The following is a 22015-nucleotide window of genomic DNA, read 5'->3' as shown; positions in this document are numbered from 1 at the left end:
AACCACCAACCCTTTTTCCGATGGTCTTCGAGACGCGTCTTGTGATTTAGCAAACCACAAACCCTTTTTCCGATGGTCTTCGAGACGCGTCTTGTGATTTAGCAAACCACAAAACATTTTCCGACGGTCTTCGAGACGCGCCTTGTGATTCTGCAAACTGAAAAATATCACTCGTCACAATTGAACCACTTGAACTCAACTCATCTCATGAAATCAGCGACAGGATCCAAAAAATAGACTGGCCCTAATGACCCTAAATGGCCAGAACGAAGTTAGGACAGCGACAGCCGACAGCCGCGAAGGTCTGACTATAAGAGGCAAAGTCATGGCTTACTGCTCGCCGATTGACACGCTGATGTATGATACTATTGACACACGCTGAAGGCATTTTACTCAAACCCCACAGGACAAGTGTCATTGGACGAAACATCATTTGACTAAATTTCTTTTGCCCAGGTGTTATAGAATCTGTAGTTGGTGAGAGGGATTCTCCAAAGGCAGTTTCATATCCGGATTGTTAACCGTTATCCTATTATTTATTATTCACATGAACCCATCATTCTTTGGTCATTATTGGAGCAATATCTACTTTTTGAAACACGGCAATAAACATTTAATTTTAAATTATCTTTGACTAAAGATTCTTTCTTTCAAATATCGATCCGACGAAAGTCATTCGAAAGTCAGCTCGACCAAATGTCCATTCAACGTAGTGTCCTTTTAACAAATATCCTACGTCTAGTCTAGTGGACTTTTCATTTTTCATTTTCGACTAAATCTCCATTTTACCAAATGTCCATTCGACGTTATATCCTTTCGACCAAAAGTCACTCGACTAAATATCATTCGACGAAGTGGTATAGATTCATTCTATGTTATGCTTATCTATATATAAATAAACCGATCATGCATTTTTAATTATATTTAAAAAATTAAATTTTAAAATTTGCAAATTTAAGCTCATTTGGATAGAACTGAATTTCTAAGCTGATAAAGTCTTTCACTTGCTTTTGATGGTACTCGTGATTGATAGTCCTGCGCAATTGCCCGTTAAGATATTTGCTTTAGAAATGGCTGGCAATGAGCTTGTCTTTAAAACAAGGAGGATGGTGCTCCTCCTCTGAATCCGCTATAGCTACTATAGTAGCTATCAGACCATTCCCATCTCATAAATATCCAATTTATAGAATGCTGTGAACGTTCTTCCGTTCACCTAAACATTGCATCACAAGCAAACGGAGTAGAAGGAGCAGCAGCACATTGAAATTCAAAACTTTTCCTTTAATCACTTTTCTCGGACTTCCGCTACGGCGGTGCTTCCATTTCAGTGATTTCTTTTACGCCCCCTCCTTTTAAAATGTAGGACTCTTTCGCTCTTGTTCGGTCGGTGAGAAAATGCACACTGCCCATTGCATCGCCATCACTTACTGCGACAATAATGGGATGCTGCACCCGCGGACGAAGGGACATTTTCCCACGATTCAATTCCCCTTTCTATCGCGAGAATGAAAAATCGGAATAATAAAAAAAAACTCGTATTGAACGAAAAACTTTCATCAGCTTGCCACCAAAATTAGGTTCCACTAATTCTCTACGGTAGGGAAGCCATTAAAAACTTTCGACTTTGGATAAAACTTGCGCTTCGAAACAAAGAAAATTATCGTGGCCGTGTGGGTGTGTGTTTTACCGACACGAAAGTTTCTCGCAGTCAGCGTAATTCGCTTTCGCGCTTGGCAAAAATTTATCTGTATCGCCAAGTTTATTTACGACGAAGCTTGGCGTTATTTATGGTGTGTTCGACGAAAAATGTAGATCCCCCTCGCAAGCACTATCCGAGCATAATTAATTACAAATATATACAAGTTCGGTTGAAAGTACAGTGAAATCTCAATTTTGTGAATAATCCATTTTTCTTCTTTTTTTGAAAAACTTAAAACTATATAAAGGCTGACAACTCCCGAAAATTCAAATTCCTTTGTATTGCAAATACACAATTTTTATTTGGGTTAACCAAATTTGGTCACAACTGTTACAGTGCAAGGGGCTAGAAAAGCGATACGTACACATCTCGTCCGTACAGTTGGGTTCCGTTGTCGTGCGCCATCGTGAAGCAATCCAAGCGAGCGAAAATAATTCGAAGATTTTCACCAAGTTCACTCATTTTCTTCAGCACTGGCAGCAAACTCGAAGAACTCACTCACTGCATTTCACAGTCACTTCTGATTAATCACGAAGATCTAAAGCAACGAGACATTATTCTTTGGTGACACTGATGTTGACGGTGATGAAGATGATGGCAATGGACGGCGGTAGGAATATTGCATGCGTTACGGTTCAAAGTGGAGTGTCTCTTAATAAAAATGCATTCGGTGGAACGCGCGAAGAGGAATGCTTCTGGAATTTATTACAATTTAGTTGCATGTTTGTTTCTGTTTTCTCTGGCACATTTATCACTTACACTGGAACAGGAATGCCAACTTGCAGTGCAGTGGCACAGTGTACGCGCTTGGGCTGCATTTGCACCCAAAAGGGTCCTTTTGTGACGGTGCCGAGTACGTGGATGGTGCATTATTGCGGTTCGAGTCCGACATATAGCGAGAGTGAGGATGAAAATGGGAAACATGGAAATTGCGTTTAAGGACAAAATTGCGGATTGGATTTGCACATTTCTGCTTTCTGGTGTAGCACATGTACAACGTCGTCTAATAAAGTTAGAAGAAAATTTATGGTTGAAACACATTCATAATGGGCGAGAAATTAAATTAAACTGGACAGTGATAGTGGTTGTCTTTACTAGCACTCCACTGTTAACCGTGTTTATATAACTCAAGTAGTCTGGCTTTTTATTGTCAGAAGTTTAGACATAGTAATTATTATCTTCAGTTGATTTGGGATCGATCCCAATATAGACGCCATTGGAAATATTACTTAAGATAGTGAGAATAGCCGAACGCCGAACTCATACATGTTCTCCACACTAAGCAAATTTGCCGCGATGTCTTAAAAATGTGAATCGATTACGTCTTGCATCTATGGCCACACTGATAGGTTTTCTTCGTTCTTATTTAAAAAATGTATCTCCTTTGAAGTAAAGAGGTCAAATGGCCGGGGTTCTGCTAATCCGCACCGAACGCTAATGAAAATATTCTTTTTTTTTCCTCAAGTTTCAATTGATCACAAATCACAACACCATAACTGTGAATATCCTTCAACAACTGTACGCATGAATTGATATGAATCATATCATATTCATATCATATGAACTTTATTTTTGTTTTGTTTTTACGTACAGTCATACAGCCGATTGGTGTGGTTTTACCGAACCTCGACCAAATGATACAAAATTAACTGATGGTATTTGTACAGAAATCATTAAAAAATAAATAAAACTGCGAATGTTTTTAATAGATTTACCACGGTTAAAAATCTTTGAGCCTAGATGTGTAAGATGCCAACAGTTTGGGTTTTATTTTGATGCCGTTGATCTTTATGCATTTGTTTGCTGCTGTTTTAAATCTATCACGTCATTTATTTTCAATTTCTCACATCTGGATCATTACAGCTTCTGACTCGCAATGAGCTTAGCACATGATCCATCTCCAAATTGTAAGCTGACCAGATGAAATAAGAAAGTTGGTATTACACGTTGACGTTGCGACAGTGACGCCAATAAATGATGATGTTTTTAAACTCAGGAAGATATTAGGATACTGATGGAACGCTATCAATACCGTGCAAATTCATATTTCGTACCACGTTCAAATCAAAGTTGACACAATTAACAAGACAAGAGTTGACGAAGTCAACAACAAGACAGTAATGGGTTATTTTATCATGTCTGAGAAATAGGTCGTTTGAGCAACTAGAGTAACACGACCTATTACGGATAATTTAAATATTGGCGACCACGATAATAGAACGAAGAAGCCCATTGGTACACCAAAGCAGCGAATGAGAGGTTTTCTTACAGTTCTATATGAGAATCTTGCGAAATCTGTATAAAATTTATTATATGTGAGTTATTATAACAGAGAATACTTCAACGATACGTCGTTTTACCCTATTACAGATACAAGAGGCACTGTTTGTTTAATTTCAAGCAGTATAAAAGCAGCCGGATAGCCGGTCGTGATTAGTTCCTATCTGGAAGTCAACATCACCAGTGCTAAAATATGAAGACAATCGCCTTACTGTGCATCACGTTGCTTTTGGTGGCCTCGATATCCAATGGATTTGCCGCTCCTCCGCCAATCACTGACACTTCGGCTGGGGAAGTAGCAGCCGAAAAGGACCTTCAGGATGCGGAGACACCGAAGATAGTGCAAAGTAGACGTCTGTGCAGTTTGTTTGGTGATCCTGGGCCGTACTATCGGCCTTGCTTCTTCCTGTAACAATGCTTACTACAGTAGTTAACACTGGAACTTGATGATCACGGCTGATAAGTTTTTACGGATATTATAAAACATTTTATTTAGGAAAATCCTGACCAAATAAATAGTGAAGTAAACATATCAATTTCTCTAACGAGTGTGTTTTATTTAATTCTCAAGGCAATCATTGTGGGTTCAGAAAGAAAAAGTAATCAGGCGATTTGATGCAGCGAGAAGCAATCTTATCTGTCGTCCCTTTTGATTTACTGTGTGTTAGCGGACGAAAAGCTATATGGTAGGACCAGAGATTTGATTCGCGAAATGCCGTTTAAGCCGGTTTAGCCCTTACCTCGTGTTTTTCGGCACATAAATTTCTAATAAGAGATGAACAACAAATCTGAAAACTATTTTTTTGCAATTCCTGATCATAATATCTGATTTACAGTTCGCCGTTGAGTCATAAAGCGGCCTACTTTTCCATACCAACAAAATGGGTGCTTTAATGAACATTATGCAATGCATATATTAATTTTAATTATAATTATGCAATGCATATATTAATTATTAATTATAATATATGCATTATGCATATATTAATTATAACACTCATTTGGGTGCTATAATGAAAAACCAACATCAGAACAGTAGTTATATGACTACAAATAGCTGAATTAGCTTGGGTAAGTGTTCAAATAGTGTATTCTCTACGTCGCGTAATAAATGAAATAGTTTGATGGACATGACATCAAAAATATCCAAAAGCAAGTACATCTATCGCTTCACGGTTTATCGAACTATGCAATGTGGCACGGCAACATGGAATCTCTGCAGCAACAAGCCTTGTTCGATAAACGTACGACTCGTGCTGGAAAAAACATCTTTTTGCAACTTGTTGCACAAACTACTATTTCAATGCCGTAGCAGAGGTAAAAAAATAGTTTTGTCGAGCTCCTGCAACTTTCTTTCTGAGACATGTGCCCCTGAAAGGGGTTAGGGACAAAAGGTGGAAAGAAAAAAAAGACGAAAGATAAAAGATCAAATGGACAAAATGTCAAAAAAAAAAAAAAGAAAAGGTCGAAAGGACAAACAGGACAAAAAGTCGAGAAGAACTAAATGTCGAAAGGGATAACAGGTCGAACTAGACAAGAAACTAAACGGAGAGAATCAATACCAGTTTCATTCATTTCTTAAAACAACTAGATCTGTTCGCCGCCGCCGGTGATTTTACGTCGCAGCCGCCCACAGTGGTTAAAATCACGAGAAACGTGATCGTCAGCTTTTTCGGTATGAAAACGTGTTTTAAATGGCATAGTATGTTCAGCAAGTATGCTGCATACATCAAGGGGTATCATTTTTTTTTCTTTGTGATGTCTGTTGACAGACGGCTGGGACCAATCATGGTCCATCTCGCCAAGGGGTATCATTTGAGAAAAATTTTATTTTTGATAAATTCACCTAAAAGTGAGATGGAAATTTTTTTTTTTTTCAAAATTTATTGAAACAACATGGCGATGCGGACGTTTCGAAATTTTCGGCTGAATATTTTTCCCGTCTTAAGATTGATTCGGCTGATCATATTGGTACACGGGCTTTCGAAAAGTGATTAGCCAAGTGAATGTCGGCAGAGTCGGAATTTAGAAGTTTTCTGTGATGTAAACGTATCAGACCACATGCAGTGTCAGCGGCTGGTGTTGCTGTGCGGGACCGAGAAGATCCGATAGAAATGGCGAAGCGAACCTGATAGGCTCCAATGGAACATGACTGCACAGCGAAAATGGTACCGTGAAAGCAACGCAGTTCAAGTACGGTACAATTTTCCGAGCGAAGTAACTGACTGCAGAGATGTCAATCAACCAGTTTCGCGCAATTTCGATCTTCAATAATCGTACGGATATTATAACGAATCTAATGGGACACCGGTGAGCTCTTTCCGATTTATTACAATTTTATTTTTATTCTTGTTTATTTTACATTTTATTTGTAAATACTTATTCGCCATTTTTTCAACTCCTGCATCTATGAAAGCTGTTTCGGTTCCGAGCGCTTTCTCAAGTAGGACGTGGCCAACTGTACAGAGAATATCGGGTCTACCAGGGGACTGCAGAGGTGGCTTATTCGTCTACCTACCCATTATTTAAGCGTATGTTAATGGAAACACGCACATACACAATATATCGCGTACAATGTTTTTGTTATTATTTCGTTTAATTCATGATAGCAGCACTTCAGACGTATTGTCGTGCTATTTTTCGACACAAAATAGGTATACAAGCAGAAAATTTCCATGGTTTTTTTCAGTGAAGAAAATGATATATAAGTAATTGGAATGAATTAATCAATCCGATCAAGTTTGTGATGAATCGGACCGGATGCCTAACTTTACCCGGTGAGCCGTTTCCATTTACATTCTCTTTCATTCGGTCTTTTCCAAACATTTGCATCGTAGGGTCGTATGTCAAGACTGATGCGTGTCTGGAGTGGATACCGTATAGTACACTTTGCATGTGGTCAAATAGAGATATGCTCCTATATCGTCTTCACTTTGGATTTGGACACTTGTTTACTTGCATATGCGACTTTAAGTTGGCTAATACCATTTCTATCTGCTCCTGTCCATAGGTTTAATAGATACATTGTCAGTGAGATCTAGTTTCTGTAGTTACTAACACTCATCCTGTGATTGCTGGATTTTCTAGCAGTTCTGTGCAGAAGCCTGTCGGTGCCTGTATGCGACCTGGGTGTATGCGAGGTTGCTGGATTCCCATACAAGTATTGTATGGGACGTTACAATTTTGCAAGCTTTTTTTTACAATAATTGATTGTGAGCTTACATTTTTTTTGTGTGAGAGTCTAGCAGTTTCGCAGATGCCCAGTTCTTGTACAGGCTTGTGGGTTCTTGTAAAGAATTGTTGGAGGGTCTGACAGTCGCTGGTTGGGTGTAATTCCGAACTTATCTTTCGTTCTGTCAGTAAATCAACGCAGTCGAATAGTGGCAAAAAAAATGTTTCTAATTTATCACAATCCTAGGGCGCCTATTCTTTTCTTTTTTTTTTTGTTCGGTTCGGTTTGTTCTGCTTTGTGCAGTTGGTCAGAAATTAAATTGATTAGTGCCAATTTGATCGTGTTTTCGTCCAGCACGCAGAATGTTCGTGGAAGTCGGATCGGTTTTTCTACTTTCTGCAGTCGATCGGAACATAAATTATGCTTTCATGGAAGCATGTCAGGTTTTCGCGGAAGCCAGATCGTTTTGATCTGCTTTGTGCAGTCGGTCAAAAATTAAATTAATTGGAGCGCATTTGCTCGTGTACTCGTAAAGCATGCAAAATGTTAACAGAAGCCGGATCGTTTTTCTGCTTTATGTAGTCGATCGGAACATAAATGTGTTTTCGCTAAGCTTGCCGAATGTTGTGCAGTCGGTTGGAAACTAAAATAATTAGTGCGCGTTTGAATGTTCTCCTTTTGCTTCGCTACACCTTACACACCGTTTGCCAAGATTTTCCAGTAAGCAGAGCGGTCGGCCGGTCGTCGAAATTTAGTTTTGCTTTGTGCGGAAAGCAAAACGATCGGCCGGTCATCGACATTTTTTTCTGCATTGTGCGGGTGAGTCAATTAATCAGAAAGTGTAAATTTGTTTCTTGTCCAGTCGTGATTCTCCAGTAAGCAGAGCGATCGCCCGGTCGTCGAAATTTAGTTTTGCTTTGTAAGTAAATAATCAGAAAGTGAAAATTTAGTTCCAGTTGTGTAGTGGGTCGATAATTAAAATAATTAGCGTTCGTTCGATTGTTTTTGTTTTAATCAAACTACACGCTATACACGGCAATCCGTTTACCAAAACGAACCCTGCCACACTCTCTACCCCATATATCCAACATTCCAGTGATTTCTCGTGGAAGTGTAGATGACTCGTCAGCTTCCATCAAAGCGAGTATCACGTCAACATTTTCCTACCCATTCCTTAATTGACCTGCATTCGGATATGGTGTTGCTTAAATTTGGGTCACCAGTTCTTACTCATTGAAGATTATATGTTAGTCCCAAACATCATTTATTGGTTATCTGTGTAATTACAGCTGACCTGGCAATAACGGAGTAGCAACCGTGGGCGGTCAATCATGCTCATGCTCATGCTCAAAATTTGTTGAAACAAAATGGCGTCTTTGGGAAAGTTGTCACAAATAATGCACAGAAAAACTTTGAAAACTATTGAAACGAACAAAATATGACTCAATTTTAGATAATAGGTCATTTAACCCTATAAAAACTGGTATACAATGAACACACAACATAAAAATACAGCATTCAACTACTAAAACATAACAAAATTTTCAATAGTTAGAAGGAAATTCGAGATTTACGAGCAAAACTACACTTTTTTTACACCAAAATATTTCGCAAGGTCGCAAAAAGTGGCAGCCAAATCAATGCACATTCAAAAGATATGCAATGTTTACTGTTGTCGGACGTCAACAAAAAATGAATCCCACGTGTATGCTTACTGAATTGGTATTGGAAGTTTCCACCACTAAAAATCCATGGTTGATGATTTTTATGATTCAATCCCATAGCAATTTGAGTGTCACAACGCTTCATCTTAAGTTGATTTTGCTCAAGTATGCTTGGGCGAACATATATACATTTTTTTCTAAGACTGCACCTCATTTCCCAATTCCACATTTCACGAAATTAAATTAAAAGTGACAGTTGTATAATTACCGAACAACGATGCTCACACAACAAGATTATGTTCGATGGGTATTGAATTGTTTTGACAGATGTCTTATCGGTCTTATTGGACAGTTACTGCGATTTTTATGACTCGGTGATTTTTTATTTTTGAGCTACCTATCACTTTCAAGTTTAATTTAGTTTCATATCAGTAAATAAGACGCAGCCTAAGAAGTTGAACGTTTTTCGGGAATATAAGGAATTTTTCCTGGTATTTTGGTCTGAAATGATTTCATAATTTCAATTAAAAGTGGAAAAAATGGTCTGTATCCGCATAACTAGAAAACGGATGGATGTACTTTATTCATTCCTTCAGCAGATATTTTCATTATTGTTTCCGACGGGTTTATATGGCCTTTAGGTTGAGTAAATCGTGAAAAACTAAAATTAGAACTCGTAAGGAAATTTTGCTGGGTCTCCAGTAGCCTTGCGAGCAAAGGTGTAGGATTGCCAATCCGAAGATGTCGAGTTCGATTCTCGGTCCGGTCTAGGATGTTTTCGGGTGGGAAACATTCTCGACTCCCATAATAGTCATGCAGGACAACGTCTGCTGGGTCAACTAGTTTCTTATAAACTACATTTGAAAATACTTTAACTTCTTGAATTTCTCTATGAATTTCTTCAGAAATTATTTAAGTAATTCCTTCGAGAATATCTTCTGGAAGCCCATCGTGAAATCAAGAATTCATACAGAAAATTGTACAGTGATTCAACCAGGATTACCTTTTCAAATTTCTTCTGAGCTTTCTTCAACAACTCCTTCAGATTTTTTTGTGTTGAAAAATTAATTAGAAATAGCAGATTTTAAGTAGTGAATGTTACACTCTAAAATATTTATCCAACTTGTTACACGGAAAATAAAAAATTAACTCTGAAAATTTAAAAATTGCTATTGCATTGGATAAGAATTTTCAAACAAACAAAAAAAGATAAAAATGCCGAAGTAATTTAGGAAAATTCTTGTAGGAGTTTCTGGAGGAGCTCCAGGGAGAATTTCAAGAGATTTCCTGAGGAAAAACTTAGGAAAAACTTGAGGAATATCCGTAAAAAATCTGAATTTCTGGAGGAATTCACGGGGAAATTTTGTAATAGCTCCTATGAATTATCTAAACTCCAGAGAAATTTTTAAAAGGATTTTGGAGGAATAACTTCAAGAAATTCCGGAAGAATTCCTGCAGGATTCTAGGGTGGAATTATCAGAGGGGCAACCGGACGAACTCCCTGAAGAAGGAATTTCTGGAGAATCTTTAAAAAAACTATGGAAATTTTGTAGATATTCCTGGAAGAATACTTAGAGCATAGCTTCCCAAAGTTGGGGGGTCGCGACCCCCTTCCATAAGATTTACACAGGCAGGGGGGTCGCGACCCACCACTTTGGGAAACTATGACTTAGAGGAAGTGGAATTTAGTGGAATTTCTGCTTAAATTATTGAAGAGACATCCGGAAGAAATCCTAGAGGAACTTCCGGACAAAATCCTGGAGGAACTTCTGGAGGAATTACTGGAGGAGCTTCTGGACGAAATCCTGGATGAACTTTCGGAGGAATTCCTAGAGGAACTTCCGGGTGAAATCTTGAAGGAACTATCGGCCGAAATTATGGAGAAACCTCGGGATGAAAGCATGGATAAACTTTTGGACTAAATCCTGGAGGAACTCCCGGATGAAATCGTGAAGGAACTTCAGGCCGAAATTCTGGAGAAACTTCCAGATGAAATCTTGAAGAAGCTCTGGAGATACTTGCGAAGAAATATCTGGACAAACTTCCTGATGAAATCATGGAGGAAATTTCGGGCGAAATCCTGAAGGAACTTCCAGACGAAATTCTGGAGGAACTTTCGGGCGAAATCCTGGAGGAACTGATTTTCACTTTGTTTTCGCTCATTTTGTGTTGGGAACTGCACAGCTGCGTAGAACAAGTTGATGCATCATCAGAGTGCTCTCCGCGTTTGGAGCTTTTGACGTTGGACAACGTCTTACCCGATAGTACTGGATGTTTAATCAGAATCTAAAATTTGGGACCGTCACGAAATCATGTAAGATTTTGAACGTTAATAGAGCCTTTATCTATCGATGGATTTTCGAGATTTATATATCAATCGACTCAGAAACTCTCCAGCAATTTGTCAATTTCATTGAAATTTTTGATTATTTACGATAAACTATTGAAAATATTAATTCTTTTCCTACCCAGTAAAATATCATAACCAACCAATCCCTCTCATGCATTCCCAACACGGATATCAGAATGATGTTAGTTACGGCCTTGTGACCCACCGTTTCATTTTCTCCGTATAAAAGGCCCATGATTCGCGCTCGTGCGTCATTTCTGCACGATGATCCACAGTGAGTGGTTACGGAGAGCGAACAGAACGATGGCATTGGCGATTTCAGCGACAAACTATCGAGTGGCTGTCGTCAGCGTCGGTATTCCAGTGAAATTTTCTTGCATGGTTCTGGATCTGGTTTTGCTGCAGGACTAATAAATGGGTTCTAATGAGGACCATCATTTTATACCGGGAAAGGTTGTTGTGTGAAGAATTTTGTTCAAAGTGCAAATTAACTGTTTTGCGACGCCAGAAAGTTGCCGTCTGTAGCAGAATCACGAACGCGCGTCGGAGGGAGATGCTACAAATATTTATTCGCATGGATAGCACCAGGGCCAATCAAGTAATTTTTTTTTTTCAAGATTCTGATTTGGTTTTGTTACTGCTTATAACTGGGAAGGCGAATTATTGAAAATTAATCGTTTTCCAAGTATCACAATTTTATGGAAGTTGCATCATATACAATTTTGTGTTGACTGGATCTTGCTTAATTTTTTTTGGCAAATGATCATATCGTTAACGTCTAGATCACTACCCAATGGACGCGTGTTTTATGATTGCTTATGGATTAATCATCCATAGTTTAAAGCGAAGAAAGGTTATGCATTATGCCAAGTGGATCACGTAAAAATCATGCAAATATGCAAATCCCAAGTTGAATCACGAAATAAGATTTGATAATGTTAGATTTTTTTTCTATCGAACACTAGCGTATGAGAATAGTTAATTTATATTGTAAATATTCTTGAAAAGGGTGAATAAATATTAATTTTGTTTATATCTTTCAAAATTTTCAAGGTTTCAAGGTTGGTAGGCTTTAAATTTGGAAATCTTGAATATTAAAAAAAAAAAAAAAATTTTTCCAAGAAAACTCATTTTTGTTTTCCATTCATTCGACAAGAAACAGTATATTCCAAACCAAAGTACCGAACAAAAATCCGGAGCGAGATGCAAAACCTGGAAGTTGAACAGACGGATTTTTCAAAAACCGAATAAGTGCATTCTGATGTACGATGAAGTGTATGTAAAAAAGATTTTCCACGATGCTGTCAGGACCGCAATTTTATACCAAATCTATTCATGAGGATGTCAGAGTAAATGAAAAACACAAAAAGATGACTGACAGGCTTTTTGTTCGTGGGTGGTCATTAATTTCCTACACCAAAGAAACAATTGGTACCGATATTTACCGCAAGAAGTATTTGCAGAAAAGGATGCTTCTACTGTCACGGTCACTCCTGACGGAATCCAATTTTCAAAGTACTCGCGTTTTCAAGGGCACACCATTCGATACGGAAGCAACGCACAACTGTCATTTTTTTTAGCTTTGCTGCGTCGCAGCATGCGTGATGTGAAAAAATAAATATGACAGTTGTGCGTTGTTTTCGTATCGAATGGTGTGCCCTTGAAAACGCGAGTACATTGAAAATTGGATTCCGTCAGGAGTGACCTTTAAAAGCACAGCGTGGCACCCTTTATTTTGGTCAGATTTCTCCTCAGCACACTACGCCAAACCTACAATAAAAAAAAGCGGCTTCAAGATAATGAAATAGATTTCTTGGGAAAAGAGATCAATCCACCAAATTGTTAACAGCTTCGTCGCATTGAAAACTACTGGGGCTATATCATCAAGCGTTTCTTGAAAAAGGATGGAATGGTGTCCAAAAGCATGTTTTTAGAAATATCAGCCTACTGCGTCCAGAAAATGTGATGAAACCACTGTCCGAAACCTCATAATAGCTGTCAAATGATGGCTAAGAGAATATGTACTTCAAATAATTGTTGTTTCATTTCTCATTTTTATTTTCATAAAACCTGAATAAAAATACTCCAACTTTTTTTTTTCATTTTTCATTTACAAATTTATTCATATATACAAATTTATTCGATACAGTACTTTTTAAGCTTTACAATTGTATTCTATTCGTAAGTCCCACAGTGTTAAGAATCATTACTCAACAGAAAGATAAAATTCTGAATCTACGCATGGAAAAAGTACGATTTTGAGAAGTTTGTGCTTTAAAATTGAAAATCGGTTCGATTTTAAATTGAACTATTCAAATATTTAAATTTAACTTGACGTAAGTAATGCAACCCATGCAACCTTTTCATTGGTAAAATGTTTAACCTTCTGTCTGTGCTCAAAAAAACTTACGTTGTCTGTGCTCTGGGGTCAAATTGACCCCAAATTGAAATTGCTATAACTTTTTTAATGTTTGGCCAATTTTTGATTTATGGGGCTGTTTCGAAAGATAATTTAATCATCTTTCAGGTCGTTACCAAAGATTGACTATTGGTGGGCGGGTACATCGCGGGGAGGGGTTTTAGTGAACAAGGGTATAAAACGAGTGATTTTTCATGATTATTTTACTTATATCCGAAAATCCTTTCCATTTTGAACTGCACCTTTTTTAAAAAGGTTATGCAGGAAGGCATGTGCTCTGGCATAAGGCGTTGATAAGTTTAGAACTCGGCTGCCAGGTGGTGGTATATTTGAATTCATTATTTTGGACTACTTAAGATATTCCGATATATAGAATTCTCCTCAGTGTAAATATTCTTATCGCACAAATTCAAAAATTGGAAGACGTACTCATTATATTGAGCACCGCTTTGTAGTGCTACACATCCTGAACAATGTTGCCGAATACAACTTGGGTGTAGGTACGAGGGATCTCAAGCTAAAGCAATATTTCATATATGCAAGAATATTGCAAGTACGCTAGCGCCGCCTATTTGTAAATTTCCTAATTATTTATTCCGTCACATGACAGTCCATTCCCACCAGACGAACTTTATTAAATACGTCATCATTACAAATTGCAAATTTGTGCGATAAGAATATTTACAATGAGGAAAATTCCATATATCGGAATTACTTGAGTAGTCTAAATTAATGAATTCAAATATACCGCCACCTAGCGAACAAGCTCTAAACTAATCAATACATCATATCAAAGCACACGCCTTCCTGAATAATCCTTTTGAAAAGGTGCAGTTCAAAATGGATAGGATTTTCAGATATAAGTAAAATAAGCATGAAAAATCACTGTTTTTGTACCCTTTTTAGGAAAAACCCTCCCCGCGATGTACCCGCCCACCTATAGTCAGTCTTTGGTAACGACCTGAAAGATGATTAAATTATCTTTCAAAACAGCCCCAAAAATCCAAAATTGGCCAAGCATTAAAAAAGTTATAGCAATTTCAATTTGGGGTCAATTTGACCCCAGAGCACAGACAACGTAAGTTTTTTTGAAAAAAGTACACTGTAGCGCATATTTTCAAGATTTTTGAAGTGAATTTGCACCTAGGAGATAGATCTCGGCGAGTTTTACCAAACTACCAAAAATTAGGAGAATCGGTTGAAAATTAAAAAAATGGCAGCCACTCAAAGTGGTCTGGGGTCATATTGACCCCAGAGCACAGACAAAAGGTTAAAGTGAGACGAAATTCAGTCAGGTATTCAAAGTTAAAAGAAGTAAAGATGATCGAGAAGCACAGAAGGAATAAATCCTTTTGGAAACCCAAAGAACGGAACAGATATCTTTTGGGTTTATAAAGGGAGAACCTTTGGTCTTTCAAATTTGTTTGGGCTTCCGGGCTTTATGCGTTTTCGAACTAAATACTTTTGTCTTCTGAATGAAATCTTTTTAGGCTTCGTAATCCTAAAAGGTTATCCCTTGTACAGAAAGAGAGAAAAATCTCGACTCCACTCGGAATTCCCAAAGTATTCTTTTCGAAAGTCTAAAAGGAATCAGTTTGAAAGTAAAGTCCAAAATAATTTCGTTCAGCAGCTCAACAAGGATCCGTTAAGAAACCCAAAAGAATTCTGGAGTGACATTCCGCTTCTCGACTCGAAACTAGCAAATCATGCAAACTGTCATAAGAAAGAGCTGTCGAAAGGAGATGCGTAATAGGGCCTCTGCTTTGGAAGCTCAAAAGAATTTCTTTCATAAATATAAAAGAATCCCTTCCAGAATCCCAAATAATTTCGTTTGGAAACCCAGAGAAAGGACTTGTTTTGGGTTTTCGAACCGAGATTTTTTGGTTTTCTGAACGGAGCTCTTTTTGGCCCTCGGAAAAAAACTCTTCTGGAGTTTCGAATCGATTCTTTTTTCAGTTCCGAACAAATTCCATTTAGGGCTTCGGTATTGTGTTAGCAGCATCCCTTAAGTATTCTAATCAGAATCCCTTGTCCAGAAGCAGGAAGAGGCTCATCCAGAAGCCCAGAACGCTCCAATCGAAAGTCCAAAAGTATTCCATTCAAAATTCCAAAAGGATTCAGTTCGGAAGACCAAAAATATCCCGTTCGGGATTTAAAAATGGTTTTGTTCAGTATCACATCAGAATTTCGTTTGGAAGTCCAAACGGATTTTGTTCAGAAAATCGAAGGGATTCCGTTAGTAAACCCAGTATGATTACGTTTGTCTGGCATCCCTGGTAAAAATCATTTTTTTGTTCAGAATGAAAAAAAATGTCTTTCCGCTTACGTAATTTTTAAATGATAACAAGCATTATCGATTTCCGTTTGTCGTTTCTAACAAGTATCTGTATTGAGTTATCGTATCGAGTTGAAGTGCATTTCAAACATAGTACTTTATGCAAAACAAAAAGTACGAGAAAGGCAAAAATAAACAATTCAAAATATAAAACAAGAAGCACTGTCGATCGCGAGAGCTAGTTGCAATCAAACAGTTCACAGTCAATAAACAGTTCCAAAAATGAAGACAATCGCCAAGTTGTTCATAGTTCTGGCTTTGATAGCCATGATCTCCAAAGGATTCGCCGCACCTGCGGATTTGGCTCAGGAAGGTGCCTCTGATGACGCACTTGCAGCAGCATCGCCCGATGCGGACCTCCCGGATCAAGATCTCGGATTGGCTGACGGAATCAAACCAAGATCACCGGAACCTGGAACAGTGTGTTTTCTGTTTTGTATAACTTGGTGAACATACCTTTGTCAATAATATGATACACACGATGTGATGGAGTGATTATCGATATTTTAACCGAAATTATATAGAGAAGGTGGTGATTCAATGAGTTTTAGTACAGTGGTTGTCAATTACAAGAGAAAAGATTTTATTTGTCATGTCTTTTATGAAATCAATATTGTTCAACCAGCCTTTCGAAGTCTATTTATAATATGATAAAATGTTTATTAGGCATCAAAATAGAAAGCGAAATTTAAGTAGAGCTCATTTGTTTAATCCAACAGATCATAGTTTTTGTTTTAAAAGTGTAGACATGACATCATGTCATCATCCTAGAAGTGATCATTTGATCAACAAGTGTGAATGCACAATCCAGTTTTTATTTAAACTTGAGCAGTATGCAAGCAGTCAGTTCTTATCGGAAATTTTCCAAGAAGATCCTCATCACACTGTGCATCGTTAAGCTCTACACCCAAAAACAAATCTTACAATTATTTTATAAAATCTTGGCATATACAATTCAGCAAGGTTTCAATACAAGAAATGCTGATGTGAGATTGTAATACAATAGATGTATTAAAATCTTCCGAAATTGTAAATGCTTTTTAAATTTAATATAGTTTATGTGGGGTTCTTATGCAGAACTGTATAAAAATCTGTCATCCGCTGATTGAGTGTACTGACACCTCTGTTGGTGAAACAAATGTAAAGTTCTAACAGAGTGTTACTAAGGTAAATTGCGTTAGCCTCATGATATACAAATGCAAAAATGATTAATTTGATTAAAATACTCGCAGATAATAACTGCGAAAGCGCTTCATGCACACCGAGCTGCGAGGCGGCAATGTCTCAATGGGACTAGTGAGGGTTGTAATGCAAATAAAGAAGAAGACTGTGTACACAAAATCCATGCTTTATCTAAGTACGAGCAGTATAAAAGGCAGCAAGACAGTGCATCTTGACAGTCAGTTCTTATCAGATATTTCGCATTTCAATTTCAGAATGAAAAGCGCCAGTATACTGTGCATTGTGGTATTGTTGGCCGCGAATGGCTTTGCCGCACCTTCGGATATTGCTGTGCCGGCTATTAGTGGAGCAGTCGAACCGGGACAAACTATCGTTATGGATACGACACATAAATCGCCAGAACAGTTACAGGTTAAGCGTCGGTGCTATTTTGGCCCTTATTGGTTTTATGAGCCTTGTTTTTACTTGTGATATGGGATTGTAATCAAAACAAATAAATGAAATAAATATGTTGAGCTAAAGAAAATAATATAAATACATTTTTTTACCTGTCATAAGACGAGTTTAAACAATCCCATTGAATTCCACCACTTAATTGTATCCTGACAGATACGTATTTCGACCTCAACAGTAAGGCCGTCTTCAGTGTCTTGTACTTGACTCGACGACGATCAAGTACAAGACACTGAAGACGGCCTTACTGTTGAGGTCGAAATACGTATCTGTCAGGATACAATTAAGTGGTGGAATTCAATGGGATTGTTTAAACTCGTCTTATGACAGGTGAAAGCATTCCACTAAAAAGCTCAAAATAATTTTCTTATCAAAACAACATTTTTTTAGTCTACTTTTCTTGTAGGATTCTGTGACTTTTTTTTTAACAAACACAATACTCCAAAACATTTTAATTAGTGCTTTGAAAACAGACCTTTGAAAGTCATACGAAATAGTTATAAAGGAAATATCAATATTTGATTTTTTTTCGTTTCAACAAAACGTCCTATCCGAAATAGGATCAGTAAGTGCATGTTGTGTGACAGCGAAATAGCAGATGCTGTTTACAATATAGAGCAAAAATGAAATATTCGATTGCTTCGAAATCATCGAAGTAGGCCTGACAAAAATACTTCCCGTGGAAAATACGGAGACGATCTCCAAAATAATATTTTGGGAAAATTTTCCCATTAATGTGTTGAACAGATCCCAAGAAAAAATCCCAGAGTGCGTTGCTTCCGTATTGAGTGATGGGCCCTTGCGAACTTGAGTACTTTCAAATGTGGGTTCCGTGTGGATTGTCTTTGGGAATGTTGTGAAAGCGGAGATTTTGTGGACTTCCAAAACAGTTTTCTTTGCAGATCGAAGTGTGCAGTGCAACACTAGTAGGGATCCACCATCTGCTATAGCATTAAAAAAGCAAAAGCTTGTTTATGACCTTGAAGGCTTTGCAGTGTAGATAAATTTTATTGCTTACCTTAGAAAATGTGAATCGATTCTGTTTTCTCGAAATTGTATACAAGTTTGAAAAAGGTCATTTGGCCGAAAGGGACATTTGGCCGAATAGGACATTTGGCAGAATAGATTATTTGACCGAACATGTCATTTGAAACATAAGAAATGAGGAGTAAGAAGAGAGGTGTCTCACACTCACTTCTCATTTCTCACTGCTTACTGTAAATAGTGCGAAGTGACAAGTGAGCAATGAGACGTCTCGCTTTCACTTCGCGCTTCTCATTTTTTACCACAAAAAGTGAGAAATGAGGAGTGAGACGTTTAACTACTCACTTCACGCTTCTAACTTTTTTACAGTGATAAGTGAGAAATGAGGAGAAAGAAGTGAGACATCTCCCTACTCACTTTCCACAGTTAGAAGTGAGAAATGAGGAGTGAGATGTGAGACGTCTCACTTGTCGTTCCTCATTTTCCAATTCTCACTGTGGAAAGTGAATTGTGCGAAATGAGAAGAGAGACGTCTTATTACTCAATTGCCACTTCTCACTTTTTACAGTGAGCAGTAAGAAATGAGAAGTAAGTAGGGAGACGTCTCACTTCTCACTCTTCATTTCTCACTTTTTAAATGACATGTTCGGTCAAATGTCCTATTCGGCCAAATGTCTCATTACGCCAAATGTCCTATTCGGCCAAATATCCTATTCAACCAAATGTCCTATTCTAGACCTATTCTAAAATCTGCGGAATTATTTGAAAGCTTCCAGGAGTACCCTCGTAAGTTCTTCCAAGAATCCTTCAAAAAATCGACCAGGAATTCATCTGGAAGTTCCTCCATGAGGAAGTTCTTCCAGCAATTCCTCTAACAATACCTACGGAAGTTCCTCCTGAAATTCCAAAGAAAGTTCCTTAGGAATTGTTCCGGAAGTTCTTCCAGGAATTCCTCCGGAAATTTCTCCAGGAATTCCTCCGGAAGTTTCTCCAAGAATTCCTCCGGATGATCCTCTAGGGATTCCTCTGGAATTTTCAGAAAAATATTTTCAGCTCTTTTTAGTGGAATGTATTCAATCGATAAGTAACTCCATTAAGTTCCACCAATTGTTTCGATATCTTTGCAGATACTTATTTTGACTACAACTGTGTACTCGTCTCCAGTGTCTCGTGGTCGAGTCAAGTACGAGACACTGAAGACGACCACACAGTTGTGGTTGAAATACGTATCTGCAAAGATATCGAAATAATTGGTGGAATTAAATGGAGTTACTTAACTCGTCTTAGACGGTTGACTACTCTGGAAGTTCTTTCAGGAATTCCTCTGGAAGTTCCTCTAGGAGTTCCTCAAGCAAATCCTCAGAAAGTTTTTTTTATGTCTTTATTTGTGTGTTTTGCCTTTCTCGTATACAAAGTATACGTAAAGGCTATATGTTCGCTCCAAAAACGAACTTTTGATAGGAGTCCCGGAGACCCATAGTGTTATATACCGATCGACTCAGCTCGACGAATTGAGGTGATGTCTGTGTGTGCGTGTGTGTATGTGTGTGTATGTGTGTGCGCAAAATAATCTCACTCATTTTTCAGGCACTTATCCTTAGCCGATTTGCTCGCAACAAGTTGCATTCGGCGCAGAATCTTGTCTCATTGTTTCGTATTGAGAATCGGCCCAATCGGACTATGGAATTCGGAATTATGGCCAAAATATATTTATGTATAAGAAAAATTCTCACTCACTTTTTAGGCACTTACTCTTAGCTGATTTACTCGCAACAAGTTTCATTCGACTTAGAATCTTGCCCAATTGTTTCGTATTGAAAATTGGCCCAATCGGACTAGGGGCGATTCAAATATGACGTCCACTACTTTTTGGGATTTCTAGACCCCCTCCCCCCCTCTGTCACGCTTTTTTGTATACCTAATACATGTACTGTCACAAAACCGTAGACCCCCTCCCCCCCAAAACCTGTGACATCATTTTTGAACGACCCCCTATGGGTTTCGAAGTTATGGCTAAAATTATTTTTTTTACGTAAGACACACGTACAAAATTCTCACTCATTTATCAGGCACTTATCTTTAACGGATTTTCTCGCAACAAGTTGCATTCGACGCGGAATCTTGTCCCATTGTTTCGTATTTAAAATTGGCGGAATCGGACTATGGAGTTATGGCCATTTTAGTCACATATGTATCCTCAGCCGATTTGATCGCAAGAAGTTGCATTCGATGCAGAATCCGGTCTCATTGTTTCCTGTTGAAAATTGGCCGGATCGGACTAGAGGCCTGAATAAGAGAAACGCGGATAGGTATGTGCCGCCAATCGAACCGTCAAAAAACAGCAGCCAATCAAGCAGGAGACCTGTCAAGCAGCCAAAATGTTTGCTCAAATACTGAAAACGGCCAAATTCGATTTAGTGCCATTTTTCAATAAACAAAATTGAATGTATTTTACATTAGTTTTCAATAATATATGCAAGTTATAAATAGATTATGAAATGAAATTCCATTGTTTATTGGATTCTATTGTTATGTGATGTGGACACATAAAATAGGGGATTGTAAGTTATTAGCTACATAAATCATTTCTTTCTTTTCATGTGTTATCCTTTGATGAAGAAGCTTGAATACAGTGTTGGCAGAGTCATATTTTCTATCCGCGTTTCTCTTATTCAGGCCTCTAGATCGGACTATAGGCTCAGAAGTTATGGTCAAAATACTTTTTTTTTCACCAAAAGTGTGTAGAAATTACTCACTCGAAAGAAACGAGAAAGGCACCATCACCGCTAGGTGGATTAATCTGGTTTTTTTTTTTTAATTTTACATTAAGTTCAACACAATAATCCTCAAAAAGTTTCTCCAAGAATTCCTCCAGTAGTTCTTCCAGGAATTCCTCCATATGTTCCTCTAAAGGAATTTCTCCGGATTTTTTTTTCCAAGAACTTCTTCACAAATTCTTCCAAGAATCTCTCCGGCAATTCCCAAGGAAACTTCTAAATAATTTCTTCAAGAATTCGCCCAGAAAACCTTACAGGATTTTTCCGGATAATTTCCTTGAGGACTCCTCCGAAATATCATAAGGAAATTACTTCGGAAATTCACCCCTCTTTTCTTCAGATACTTCTTTAGAAATTCTTCAAAAAGTATCTCAAAAATATCTACAAAAAATAGGGTAAATGACCCAATAGTGGAGGAACTAAGCACGTTCCACCACTGTTTGTTCGCATGCACAGAAGCTATAATTTATTTCGCTTACCTAAATTTTGCATTCGAAAGCTCTTATTTTATATTTTAGTAGAAAGTATTCCGATGGCAGCAGCTCCTGTCATTATTACCTAAAATGAATCCTCCAATTATTGGTGCAATGTTCCAATAGTTGCGATATTTTCTAATTCGTGTTCCTATAGTTGCGAATCCCATTGTTTTCATACGGGACTCGCAACTATGGGAACACTACCGCAACTATTGGTACAAGGC

General features: G+C 37.8%; 1 protein-coding gene and 1 long non-coding RNA gene across 2 annotated transcripts in view; one reads left to right on the top strand and one right to left on the bottom strand.

Annotated features, from left to right (window-relative positions):
- The window catches only part of LOC134220721 (uncharacterized), a 30824-nt gene extending 26313 nt beyond the window's left edge, over positions 1-4511 (top strand). The window contains exon 2 of the long non-coding RNA XR_009982022.1: positions 4070-4511. This is a non-coding gene — a long non-coding RNA (uncharacterized LOC134220721). The remainder of the gene's footprint in view (positions 1-4069) is intronic.
- LOC134220720 (uncharacterized protein CG43867-like) overlaps positions 1-22015 on the bottom strand; it is an 840013-nt gene that overhangs the window by 65589 nt on the left and 752409 nt on the right.

The sequence above is a fragment of the Armigeres subalbatus genome, chromosome 3 (genome assembly GCF_024139115.2).
Source record: "Armigeres subalbatus isolate Guangzhou_Male chromosome 3, GZ_Asu_2, whole genome shotgun sequence".
NCBI classification, from domain to species: domain Eukaryota; kingdom Metazoa; phylum Arthropoda; class Insecta; order Diptera; family Culicidae; genus Armigeres; species Armigeres subalbatus.
Note: the sequence above shows the minus strand (reverse complement) of the source record. Positions and strands in the feature narration are given on the sequence as shown.